Raw genomic sequence first — 14,454 nt, 5'->3', positions numbered from 1 at the left:
CACAAAAATTGCCAGATTTCACATTCCAACTAGGAGCATCTCCTGATCTTGCTCTGCGCACATCTTTGGGTCACAGAGAGATGTGCAAGGTTCTTGGGTCGTTCTCTGGATCTCCAACCCTGTCCATTCAGCCTCAGCTTTGGATTGCGGGCAGTGGTTGTGGCTGGCGGCTGCTCTGTGAATTCTCTGCAGCTCTGGTCAGATCTCCGTCCTTTCACAGATGCCATCCCTCAGGTACCTCACCTGCTGTAACGCTGATGTCCCACGTGGAAGCCAACTAAATTCATAAGCCAAACTTATGGGAAAAAACTGTTTCACCAGGCTCTGGACTAACTTTGCCCCACCTGACAGGGGCACAAGTTCCACAATTTATGTCAGAAGCTCTGGAAGTGTTTTTTGAGTGCTTTCTTAAAAATTTTTTGTTTACTGCCTCTAGCATTACTACGATACCTCAAATGGATAATCGAAGTAAAAACTATAAATGCAAGATTAATTACTTTCTGAACTTTTTCTCCAAGTCTCAATAGTAAACTGTCTGGCAGTGACCAGCAGTTTGACATTTCATTTGCATTACACTGATATGAAAATCTGCTAAAAGTAACCAAAAAAAATCTGCATTTGTCGCTGTCAAAAATGTTCTAACACTAATGATGGAAGGTTAGCATATATATTGTTCACTTTGCTGGAGGCATAGTGAAATTTTCCGTATCTGCATACTGAACAGTGATTCTGAGAATCCTGTTGAAAAAAAATGCTGTTCCTTAGTATTATTACCATCAATTATTCCTGTTACTATTATTACTGTTAATGCAATACGTTATCATAGATGGCTGACATCATGGGCCTACCATCCAAGCTCAGGACATCAATACCAAAATTCAGAAGTAGCCAACACACTCCTGGAAATTCCCTCTGATTCCCGAGACTCAGGCCTTGGTACACATACCACAGAGGAACCGTGTTGCTGGTCTCCAACCTGAGGTCAGCTGGATGCTATGTAAACTTTGCTGGAGAGACGGGCAACAAATGCCAAGCTGGACCATTCAGGTGTCAGTCATTCCTACAAGGAGCTTTTCTGGAGAGTCATGCCTACATCATTCCTTCCTTTCTTTTGAGCTTTACACTGCCAGGTCTTCCTGAAATGTTGTCAGTGTAGTTCATTTGCTGGAAAATGCTTTAAAAACATGTTTTCTTTTCTAAACAATAAAAGTGAACACAGTCGTGCTCTCACAAAATGATAACACAAAGGCAGCAGCTCATGTGAAGATACCTGGAAGGAAAAAAGTTAGAAATCTCGCCTTTCTGTTGGCAGGCAGCTGCTAAGATCCCAGCCCTGGGGCAGGAAGGGCAGGGATCATTGCCCCACTGCTGTGATAGCACAGCCAGCTGCTTGCCAGCCTGCCAAGCTCCATGTGCCTCGTGCAACTGAGGGATTTGGCAGCCCTGCCTTGTCTATCTGCACCTCCAGTGCAATATTGAGAGAGGGTAACCAATAGCCTCAGGGATGAGGCGCTGAGCTGAAAATATAAGGTTTGGGCTTTACCACTTCAAAGGTCTGACAATAATCCTGTGTGCATCGCTAACCGTATTTTTGACACTTTGATATTTTTACATCCCTGCTGGCAGACAGGTATTGTTCTGACCCTTCCCCTTTGCCACGAGTTGCACAAGACCACCTCACCCAGCACAGGGAGCAGGTCCCAGGCGCAACAGATCCAAACCTTGTCCCGGTTTCTTCTCAGAAGGAATCAGCAAATCTAGAGCTCTGCTCATTCCGAGCATGTCAACAGGCAGGGGCTGAACCGAGACACCTGGACACGGACACGACCATGTTGCAAACAGCCCTGTAAACTAGCAGGGCGTGCTGGGTCCAACACCTGGAAGCAGGAGGACACCAAGGAGAAAAGCCACCTTCTGCTGTCATCTGTAGGGTTGTATTCTGTGTTGGGCATCTTCAGATGTGGGGTCTAAGGGGAAAATATTTGTAATCTGATGACGAAAGATGAATAATAATAGACTGCAATTGTAATGGACCACTGTTGCATGGCAGCCTTTCCCCAGGTCTGAATCCATTCTTTTAAAGGCTAAGTGAGTCTGCAATCATAAAAATCAGCTCATTAAAAAATGGCTTAAAAATCAGACAGGGAACTACACAAACCTGTGGCCGCTAGACCCTTTCTCTGCATGACCCCATCAGTTAGCAGGCAAGGCTGAAGCAAGCTTGTTACAGCCCGATATTAAATGAACAAAGAGACAGAGTCTGGTTGCACTATGGTGCACTTTGGAAAGGGAGAATGTGAAAAAGAAATATTCTTTGGCAAATTTAATTTAAACGGGCTTCAATGGAAATTTAAAGAATTCATTGCATGTCAGTAGCAGAAATACGAGTCCTGTATTCAGTCGTACACCTCTCATTATATTTCTATTTCTAACACTTCATTGTTTCTCAGACAAAGCATTAGCATTTCTTTCATTTCTGTAATAATAAAATATGATATTTATTACTAAAGGTAGGGACTAGAGACAGAAGGTGGGGAGCTTTCATCCAGGGGGACAAGACAAGTGCTCTGTAAGAGCATTACTTAATGTGGAGCCATGACTCACATGTAATGTCATTTTAAGAGCTTTCTGTGTTTAATTTCCTTTTCTTTAACCAGTAGCCTAACACAGCAGTGCTCAGACTGTGGTCTATGGACCACCAGTGGTTTGTGGGGCTCTCCCAGGTGGTCTGGAGAATTAAACGTTTTGGGAGCTATGCCATACCCAACAGATCTCAGAGAAGGGAATCAAGCGCTCCAGAAAGAGATATTTTTTTTTATTGTTGTGAGAATGGTCCCTAGAGGAAAAAAAAACCCAAAAAACGGGAAGCCATTGGGTTGGAGAGCCCTTTTACTTTAATTTTTTTTGGGGAAAAAATGCTAACAGTTGGTTTTTGGACACTGTTTTACATTCTCAGTGTCTACAGCAGTCAGAAGGCTTTAAGCCTCTGCAAGGGAAGATAAAACAGCCGCAGAAGATGCAGAGCAACACACCCGAACTGCTGCAGAGGGGGCTGGAAGACATGCAAGTTTTATCTGTCTGACACTTTGGGGAGATTTCAGCCAGTCGGATCTCATTACTTAGGCCAGATTTAATCTTGGCTTTGTGCCTTCCAGCTCCTGTGAGGTCCTGACATCCTCGAGGGAGAGCTTTCCTGGGTTTCTTCTTCCCTGTTTCTGAAGAGGAGGTTTGGCAGGTGGGGGGTGGCAGGCAATGGAGCACGTGGACCTGGTCATCTCCAAGCCCAATGCATCTCCCGCAGAGGGACTGCATGGTGGCATGTCTTGATGATGGACATGCTGCCAGTGGGGCCCATGTGGGGCTCAGCAGCCATGACGTCAACTCTGGGAACGAGAGAGAAGGCATTTGCCGCTCTGCTTGCGAGCCTCCTGGACCTGGTGGGCGACTTGAACTTGGATCACACATGTGGATCTGTCTAGCACCTGGAAGCGGCATTTCGGGGTGAACTCCAAAGGAAAGGGTGCCACCTACTGAACTGCCACCCGTGATTCCCGCAGCACCCAGCTTCTCCTTGGAGATCCTCTCTGGTACACTCTGACCTAGCCTAACCTTGCCATGGCTTCTGTGTTCCAGTGAGCTCATTGCCTAAGGGGGCATGGCTTCAGGCCAGATAGGAGAAATGTAATACTTAAATAATGCCTGTGCTTCAGTGTTCAAAAATGCAACAGTTTGGAGACGGCAAAAAGGATGGGGGAAAAGTGGAAATCTTTGCATGTCCAAAATTATAGTTTGCACCAGAAGCAAGAAAGAGGACAACATAACTAGCTAACAGGGAAAAAAACACTTCCAGTAAGGTTCATTTAGCCTATTTCTAGCAATGAAGTCTGTCCTGGGAAATTTCCATTGCATTATGATGGACTTAATTAGAATTGCTATAATCAAATAAGTGCATTTGGCAGAGCAGTGGACAAGGAGAATGCTACCATTGCAGGGTTAGCTGCATCCCCGTCTTTTGCTCATCCTGTCCAAAGGCACCTGCTCAGATATTGGGCTTGACTTTTCCTCAGGTGAAATTCGACCCATTTCCCAGGCTCAGAATCAATTTTGGGCAATGCTTAGTTCTGAGCATCAACCCCAAATGCCTGGCAAGTCCAAGTAGATCTGGGGCACTCAGGTCTTCTACAGACTCATTTGAAAAAAAAATTAAAATACAGAAACATGTTCTGGTTAAATTATTACGTCACAGAAGTGTTCTGTACAGTCTAAACCCTTTTACTGTCCCTAAAAGTTAGATTGACTTCCGTGGCTTCAGTTTGGACTCTTATGACTTCAGTGAGATTAAATTTAAGCCTCACGTAGTGATGTCAGATCTTGCAGTATTCCTGGGAATCTCATAAATGCCCCAAATTGCTAGATTAGAGTCCAGTGTGACCATTGCTTGCATCCTTACTCTTCGTTTCTCTCTTGACTCAGAGGTATTTGGGGAATGCTGGAGGCCAGAGGGAAGATGAAATGGCAACTGCAGGAGGCTGCCATAAAGAGGCGTAGTCTTTTTGAGCAAAAATTTTCCTACAACTACTATTTAATGGTATTTTGGCCTTTTATGTTATATGGGGTTTGAGAGGAAGACTAAGGTCTCTTTCTCCTCTCATTTAGGGCTCAACTCCACAAGTGTCTTTAGGACCCAACAGGTCCTATCTATATTACTGGTATATCTTGCCTGAAAAAAATAATTGAAATAATAATTCTACTTTCACAAAACAGATTTTTTAGTAAAACTGAATCAATTCTTCAGAACGTTTTTTTCCTCTTTCAAAGTGACTAAAAATTGCTCCATGTGAGAAATGCAAAGACCTCAAGAACAAGAACTAAGGGCCAACATCAGAAAAAAACAATTCAAATGTGTCAATACCAGCAGTTCTAAAAAAAAGTTCTTTGATCCCCAAAGATCAATTGGTAATTTTGATACTTATTCTGATTTGGCACCAAGAACTTTCAAAATTCCTTTTTTTTTCCCCTCCCCATTCTCAGTGGAGAGAAGAATTAACTTTCTTGTGTAGTCTTTCAGTCCGCGTTGAAGGTGTTGAGCATCTTACATGATCATGCTCTGGAACAACTCCACTGCAAGTCAATTGAATGATATTAGAGCAAAACTGGGCTAGAATAAGAGAATCAGGCATGTAATATACCCTGGGGACTCAGAAAGTTCGTTTCCTTTCCATATTCTTCCATTACTCGCACTAGTACCAATGCCATAAATGCCTTCAGAATTTCAATTGTTAACAGTAAGCCATTTTAATACAGAGATCACTTTAAAAAGGCTGTAAAACCAGGTGAGCATGCTGCTCAGCAATCAGGAGATTAGAAGATAACTAGCCAAGAAAACCTAGGAATATTTCACATTCGGCTTCTGGGCTGAGAATTAATATTTTTTGCCAAATTTCAAACAATTTTATTGTAGCTACTAAAACAATACACCAATAAGCCACTGAAATGATATTTTTGGAGTGAAATGAACTTTCAGTAAAATTTGATACTTCCAAAGTACTGTTTGCAATCACTTGAGAGAGAATTTTTTTGCCTCTTTTTTTAATCTTCTTGTGAAGTGAGAGGAATGTGCAAACCAGTATGGGCTAGTAAAGCATATGACACAAAGTTTGGCTCTACTGAAGTCATAATTGGATGAGGCTATGATCCACCCACAGAAATAACACAAATCCTTTAACAAGAGACTTAAGAATAGTTAACTAAAGCCAACATAGCAACAAACTTCCCCTGAAAACACACCTTATCTCAGGAAATGAAAACTATTGACTGCCTAAATTTCAATTAACTTTGTCACGCTTTTCAGAACCACAGCAGTTGGAAGCTTGATTCACGTTATGATGACAGATAATGGCTTTTACAGGTCTGGCTTGGTGGAACTGTGGAAAAAGGCTTGCCAGACTGTATTACATGAGTGAATAACATTAAATAGACAGCTAACATGTCTCATCTCTTCCTCTACCTCTTCTCTCCTTTTTTCCCTACCTTTTCTAACCTCTCATAGAGGTTTATGTGTGTGCATCTGTGTGTGTCTTTGTGTCTGTGTCAGTAAAAGCCCAAACATTAGATCACAAGTTCTTGTTTATATAAGCTTCAATTTACCCTTCAGGCAGAAACTTAGAGATTTCCAAACACACAGATGCTTGCCACTATCCAAATTCAATTTGAAATGCTCTGCACAACATCTCCTTTAACTTAACTAACCTTGTATTGTTCAAATACTTCATAACGTGTTTTGATTGCCAAACATCATTACTAGCTTTGCCATCGTTAACAAAGCTAATTGAAACACAAATAAATGGAATTCCATAAAATGCCAAATCTTCTGAAAAAAAAATTATATTCATTTTATTACGCACATAAATCTGATTTTACAAATATTTATTATGCGAAGTTATTATGGAAAAGCTACCACAAAACCAAGAGAAGATGTTGCTACCTGGTATGATCCAGACCCTGAAAAAGACCCTACAGGAATCTGTAGGAAGGGACCGTCATCTCCCAGGAGCCTCAGGACTATATTCACATAGAGCAAAACCTAAGGAAGGGAGGCAGAAACCCCAGGAAATAAAGCACAGTTTACGTAGGGAATTGCCAAAGAATGCTCCCCTCCAGGGAAGATTTGGAAGTCTGTGGATGACAGAGGGAGAAGCACCGAACCTAGCACGCTCTGGGGAATGTGAAGTCTTCAGACCATGACACCCTGCAGTTTCTTTTCATGGGCACGCTGTGGAGGCAGCCGTTCTACGCTCCAGAAGTAATTGAAATAGGAGAGATTCAGGAAAAGAGAATCAGTGTTGCTAACTTCCAAAAAAGCTCACGCTGCAAATAACACGGAGGAGTCTTCAAGATCTCACCCTTTATGAATTCCTTTCAAGAGAATACACAAAGCAAATGTAACTTAGTTACAGCCAAGGGAAGCAGAAAGTCTGTAATCATTAATCTCCATTTTGCCCCCATGTAGCCAGAAAGCAATGCTGCTTTTAACTGCGCCTTCCCTCCGCCTCCCCACCACCTCCTTCTTTCAGACAGAACATGGTTTAGAATGTGGCTGCACGTAACCCTCCTGAAAATCATGAAAGTCTGAGCCTGTAGCAATGTTAGATCTGCTAGATTATGTGCTGAATCAGGAAGCGATATTCTGCATGGAGGTTCTTCTACAGGATGTCCTCTCCTGCTCCTGCTTCACCCTGGTCCTCCTGCACCTCCTGGAAAAGGGATGTGGGTCCCCAGCCTTGAATATCCACCCTATGCAAGGGACAAGCTGATGCAATTTTACTGTTGTTTATTGTCTCTAATGAGCTATCTGCTGCAGAGTAAATTGGTGGCCGAGCATTTACTCTGTTACAGTGGACAATGACACAGCATTACTCTGCAGTGTCCTCTACCAGAGATGATGTTGTTTACATCTGAATGAACGATTGACAAGATGCCGCGGGTAGACTGCAAGATACAGCAGGTAATAGTGCACGCATGGGACGCTCCTGCAAACAGCTGAAATGCTGGAAGTTCACTTCCTAATTTACCCAAGAGTAACTTGCTCGTCTATCTATATGCGTTTGATGTATACTGAAAATACATTGTTCCATGCCCACAGGATATCCATATATTGTCCCTTTCTGGCACAACATAAATCTATTGCAGGAATTGTTGCATAGCTTGAAAAATGTAAGCACAGTGCGTTCTCCAAGATTCATAGCAACATATGTCTGTGTATCTTGTTCAGAGCTGTGCCTGAAACACGTTAATGTGCATGTACAAGTAACGGCACGTAAAGGGGGTTTTGGTTTAGGCACATTTTACCACTGGATTTATATGGGCATGAGGTAACACATACTTTTTTTTTTCTTCAAAGAGCTAATCCACATGCATAATTGAAACAAGTCCCTATTCTGCTCACTATAAATATGTACCAGATGTATCTCTTATAAATGTTACATTTTGTAGTGTGGTGGGATTTGCTAGTACCTGTGAGTTATGTCAACTTTGATCCGAATGGAAATAAAAAAGAAGAGCATTGCATTGTAGGATACGGTGTGTCCTAGACATGGTCAGAGGCAAGTCTGTAAGTACAGTAAACAGCTACATTATCACCCTATTGATTTACTCTGTGTAACATGATGGCTTCATTGCTGTAAACAGGAATCATGCCACTAAAATAACAAACAAAATTGATTGTACTGAAGCACACACGTTGTAATTTCCACTAGCTTTTAGGCTTGCTGTGGTATATACTCGCACATCATGGGGTTATGCTTAGCTGTTCTTCATGGTCTAACAAGAGCATAAAGACGTGAAAATGTTGTGAATACACTGCATTGCATCTTTAAGAATTAACTTGCAGTATTGGGCTCCTTGCAGTTTGAAGGCATTTTGAAAAGACTCATCATGTGACAGGGCCTTGGCTTTAGCTAAATAAACACTCTGGAACTCCCTTCAAAATCCTTCTGATAGATTATAAGTCGACCCTTTTCAAAATACAGACATACTGCAGAAAAAGTTGCTACCACTTTTGGTTCTCTGAAAATCTTATTTCTCTGAAAAATGCTATCACAGGATGTCAGATATGGACCCTTTTCTCCTGAGGTCCAGGTGACCCAATAAAAAGACTTTACACCCATGTTCACCAGCAGAAAATCCTGTGTGCAGTCCAAGAGATACACCAAACAAACTGGAGAAAAAACATAACACAGCTTCAAAGCTTTCTGAGATGTTTATCCTCTCATTTGTGCATCTGTTAAAAAGTCTCTGTTTTCACTTAATATATTAAAAAAATACAGCAAAAAATAGAAAAGCAACTTGTGAACCAATTACTAACAAGTAAAAGTATAACAGATGCAAACAAAGAGCTGCAGTATTTTTCACCATATGTTTCAAATCAATCTTATTCCTTCATCAGTTGGAAACAAAGCATAATGTTGTGGTTCTAACAGTAACTAACCTTGATCTATCAAACCATAGAAAAACTAGCAGTACTTTGACAAGCCATTTGTTCTATTTATCATAAATGGTCAATAGGATTAACTAAGATTCACCGTTCATTTATAATTTTATTATCTAATTATTCCCATTTCAACTCCTTTTCTAATTGCCCTCTGGTGTTCAAATTCCTCTATTGCTCATTTACTAGTTTTTGCTCTATTCCGCTGGCATTTTGTTTAACAACCTCCCGTTTGCAATTTCACGTATACCGGTCTGGAGGCGAACAGGATGGTGATGGGGAGAAGGACCTGGGGAAGGGGCTGTGCAGGGGCTGCAGCTGCTTTCCCCTCGCACGCCGCAGACGGCAGAGAGCACGGGGGAGCGCCAACGCTGTGGCTACAGTCCCTGAAGCCCTCCTGAGAAATCTACACACACGTACAGGCACCTGCACAACGTGGCATTTTTACTGTCTTTAAAACAAGCCATTCGTCTGGAGCTTAATGACAAAAAAAGCTCCACATACTTTGGTCACAACAAGTCTACCTGGGAACCTCAACGTGCATTTTAAAACTAGACGCTCTTTCCTGACTTCTCTCTTCCCCTCTCCCTTTTATTTTTTCATTTAGGCATTTATTTGGCTTTTGCACCATATAGCCCAAATGGTAGTCCACATCTTTGAGTCTGCCAGCATGCAAATGGCCTGAGAAGATACTAAGACTGAGGCACTGGAGACAAGGCCACGGTTTCAAGCTTCAGGTGTGAGGCACAACCAGATGATCTCTAGAGAGCCCTTCCAACCACGGTTTCTATCCTTCTCCCTTGCAGCTTCCTTGTAAATGCACAGAGACGTGTTAGTAAAAGCTGCAGGTGCATTTTTGTCACTGTGTGCTGCAGTGGCTAATATTGTGCAAAGGTGCTTTTGACGTGGGTGTTAGGGTCTCCTTTACCACCTGTAAGCAATCAGCCAGGGTGCCGGGATATTACCTGCTGTGCTAACAAACATCTCGCAGGTCTGTTGAAGTGCAGCTCCCTGTGCACACAATGGTTTAGGCAGTGCTAGGTCAGACTCTATGCTCCATCCTTCGCTCACGCTGGTGCCTGGTGGGGGGCAAAAATCTTGTTTCGAGTATATATGAGCAGTAGAAACCAAGCATTGTAGGTCTGCTAGATTTGCAGCTCTCTGAACCACCTTAGCTTGTGTTTGCCAAACTTCATGATCATTGGCTTATGTTCATGAACTCAGTGAACTTTTCACCCAAAACTAAGGTGAGAAAGCAGTGACTTTTAATGTAAATGCTGTGTTCAGACCTAACCATGACTTTGGGCCAGCTTCAAAAGAGGACTTAGGCACTTTATGTGGGATCTAGGAGCTTAAGTCCAAAATATGACACTGAAAATACCTGCCTACCTCTGGAGACACCTGGAGTTAACAGCAGTCAACTTTTTTAAATTTAAATTTTCCTCCAAAGCTGCTCAGTTTGCATATCTATATTGACCCATCTTGACATGGACAATCAGGTTTAGTTCCCTCTTCTTTATGAGATGATTCAGAGTCAGACCTCCTCCCTTAAAGGGAATTGTCTTGACACCAGATTATCAACTGATCTGGGCAGACGTACAGTCCACCACTACGACACTGCACTGACAAGACTTGAAGGTTTATGGGGCCAAACATGATCCAGTAGTTTAGTGGTTAAGTAGCTCAACTCAACAGGAAAAGTTCTGAGTTCTGTTTTTTATTCCCAAGACAGCATCTGCATTTTAGGTGAAAGAGCTAAAGTACTGGAACGATCATGGAAACAGGCAACAGAACTGTCCTCCCTTGCTGTAAGCCTAACCACTAGGCTTTACAGTCACGTTCTGCCTCAGTCAGTCTTTTGTATTTTCTGCACAGCAGCCCCATTTTCCTAAGGGGGTGAGAAGAGTCCTTCTACACCTCTTGCACTGGCCTATAAGGATAAGGTAACCTCCTCGTGATCTCCATCTTCTGGAAAGTGGGAAAAGAGGGATTCAAGTATTTTGACATGAGGAAAGAATTGAGTTTTTTTCCCCTGAGCACTCTCCCTACTTTTGAAGGGCACAGCACAAGTTCTGGCTACATTTTAAAAGAAACAAATGAGCCCTGCTTAGCTCTTTAGAGATATATACCTTCCAGAGAGGGTCCTGTCTGTGCATATCAAGTGCATAAAAGCAATTTCTTGCAGCCCTGAGTAAAGGGCAAGATCTAAGACACATGATATCCTTGGGGTTTCTTTTTTGTCTGGCTCCTGGCGGCTGTAAGCTGACTGACATTAAGGTAGCTCCTGGCTTAGCTTGCTCTTAGGTTTTTGCTGCCATTCTAAGCTGCCTAAAATTGCACAGACAATCTATAGACAACTAATTTGGGGTTCTGGTTTTCATGCTGGGGTACCAGATGTCTGAAAGGTTTTGAAAACCCAGGCTGAGTATTTAAAATGGATCAAGCCAACAGTATGGCAATACTAAAGTGTCTCTCCTTTCTCGGTCTCTACAGCCTTTCCTGCCCCTGTCCTGCCATGTGCCAGTGAGAGGGAGAATGTAGGCAAGATCATGGCTCCAGGACAAGTCCCTTGGTCTCTGCCCCGTTATTTTTTCCTTCGTTTTCATACTCATCTCTCTCTTCCCTTCCTCCCAGGGAGGGCAGCTGAGATCGTGCCATCAGAGGCAACGCCCCCTTTCTCCTCTCCTCATTTGCGTTTTTCCTTCCTGTTGGTTAAAACACAATGGTTCCACAATGACGTCACCCAGAGGAGGTGTGTCCAGGCCCCACTGGGCACTTGCATTGGCCAGTGCAGAGCCAGAGGCTTTGTTACATTAAAGATTCACACAAAGATGAATTTGCTGTCTGCCCTTGCAGGCAGCATCAATGCTTCCTGCTGGGTTCTGGTGGCCAAGAGTCACCAGAAAAGCCCTTTGTTGACGGCTGGCTGAGTGGTGAAGGGGAGATAGACAGATGGACTCGGTGTCCTGTATGGAGATGAAACTGGGTAAAACAGGGAGAGATTGGATTACGACCTCTTTTTGTGTTTGGTGTCAAGCCCATATTAGCCAAGCAAAGGTCCAGCAGGTGTTCCATAACCATCTAATTACTGATTATAAAATGGGGTCACACAGAGCACTTTCTGGCTCTACTTGTTGGTGTCTCTACTCAGTCCATCCCTGAACTGAGGCCCAACATCCTACTTTCCAGAAAAACAAACCAGCAGCAGAAGTGAAAACCCTGGTGCCTGGGTTTCTTTTCCTGTGTAGACATAAAGGGGGTGGCATTACAATACTCCCACCGGTGACTGTATGTAACTGCTTACTTAGGCTGAAAATGGACATGCAGTGGTCATTTATTTATATACAGCAGCAGAGAACCTGCTGTATGCAAGGACAGTGGGCTGCCCTCCAACAAGAGAATATTGGAGCTTGACCCCATGCCTTTGGGCGCATACTGTTCTTGTCCAATGGAGTCATTATTTTAGACTCTTTTCTGATTCAGCAAGACGTAACCACGTCTTCAATACTTAAATATTCTTCACAGCTTTGGTTTTCCTGAAATAAAAACCCTAAATACAATACCGTGACTGGAGTTATTGGCCCTTACACCACTTTTGACAGGTACCGTTATAGACAGCTCAGAGGATTGTGGCACTACCTGTGGATGTCTGACCCACCCTTGATCCTGTCATTGATCATTAATTGCAGTCCTTGATGCTGTCTTTAGAAACCGAGACAGAAAGCTCCATAGTCAAAACAAGGACAGTATCATGTCTGAAAGATTAATTTTTTTTCCACGTAGAATGATCTTACACACATAGAGGCTGCCCATCATCACACACTTGAGTTTCTCTCTGATTTGGTGTTCCTACCTACAGCACAAGTCCTGTGGTACCAAAAAGGAGATATGTCCCACTGTGTACTCAGAGGAAAAGTATCGCAGCTAAGTAACATGCACCCTGGCCTGACAGTTTCTCATCCAATCTCTGAGTGGCCAAATCCTGCACAGGACAAAGCTCAGGGTGGTGGCTGCAGGTGAAATTTTACATAGCTGAACATGTCATTTTCAAAGATGTGTCTGGAGTCAAATTATTCCTATTTATCACCTTATCATAACACAATAAAAGCCCTGCTGTATCTTTCACAGTTGAAAACAATGCAGAGGAATGCATAATGAAGCCGGTGAGGGCTTTAGAGCACAAGTCTTATGAGGAGTGACTGAGGGAGCTGGGATTGTTCAGTCTAGAGAAAAGGAGGCTGAGGGGAGACCTTATCTCTCTCTATAACTACCTGAAAGTAGGTTGTAGAGAGGTAGGGGTTGGTCTCTTCTCCTAAGTAACAAGTGATGGGATGAGAGGAAACAGCCTCAAGTTGTGCCAGCAGAGGTTCAGGTTGGATATTAGGAAAAAATTCTTCACCGGAAAGGTTGTCAAGCATTGGAACAGGCTGCCCAGGGAAGTGGTGGAGTCACCATCCCCGCAGGTGTGTAAAAGGTGTGTAAATGTGCTGCTTAGGGACACGGTTTAGTGGTGGACTTGACAGTGCCAGGTTAACATATGGAATTGATGATCTTAAAGGTCTTTTCCAACGTAAACAATTCTATGATTCTATAATTAATTTGTTGGTTTTTGGACACAAAGGGCATCAGAGTCACAAGACCATGCAGTGTCCCCGAGTAATTGCATTTGGATTGCTTTGAATGCTGTCTAAAATTACATGCAGCCAGGAAATTTCCTACTGAATCGGAAGATACTCATTTGTATGGCCCATTCCTTGCAGCCATGTGGGATAACTATACTCATTAAATGTGCTGCTGATAACACACTGCCGGGAAACGCTAGCTGTTGAGTGGGGGTAAAACCCACAAATATTTGATCAGAACATGTCTTTCATCGTGGCAACGTAGTCATGTATCAAAGCAATGTGATGTGGATGCTTTAGAGCAGAAATAGCAGTAGCCAACGCATGGTTTCACTACTAGGACAGACGTAAGAATTAATCTTTACAGTGTTGATCCCAAATAATCTTATAAGCACAAGCCAGAGCAAAGCACAAGCAATGTGAGCCCAGATGGCTCCACTGCAGGTGAGAAGACATAGATTTCCATAAATATTTTTGCTCACCAGGATTCCTCCAAGGTAGAAGTTTGTGATTTCTCTATCCCTTGACCAAGAATCATGTTACTGAAAGATACTTGTGCCCCAACTCAGCAAATAGTAAATACATGCTGGAATTCCTATTCTTGTTGACAAACTCACTAATTTGAAAAATTGGGGGGTTAGGGCTTTAAAAAATCCCCTATATAATAATTTGCACTATTTCAGCGGTATGAAAAGGACAAAAATCTGTATGAAAAGTCTTTGGTGTATACTGCTGCAAAGGTGGAAAACAGATATACAGTGTTTCTTCATAAGGAAAACAGATTTATTCCTAACCAAAACATGACTACTGCAATAGAACATCCTAGTGACAACAAGGCAGCTCATA

This window comes from Larus michahellis, chromosome Z, assembly GCF_964199755.1.
Source record: "Larus michahellis chromosome Z, bLarMic1.1, whole genome shotgun sequence".
In the NCBI taxonomy this organism is placed as follows: Eukaryota; Metazoa; Chordata; class Aves; order Charadriiformes; family Laridae; genus Larus; species Larus michahellis.
Note: the sequence above shows the minus strand (reverse complement) of the source record.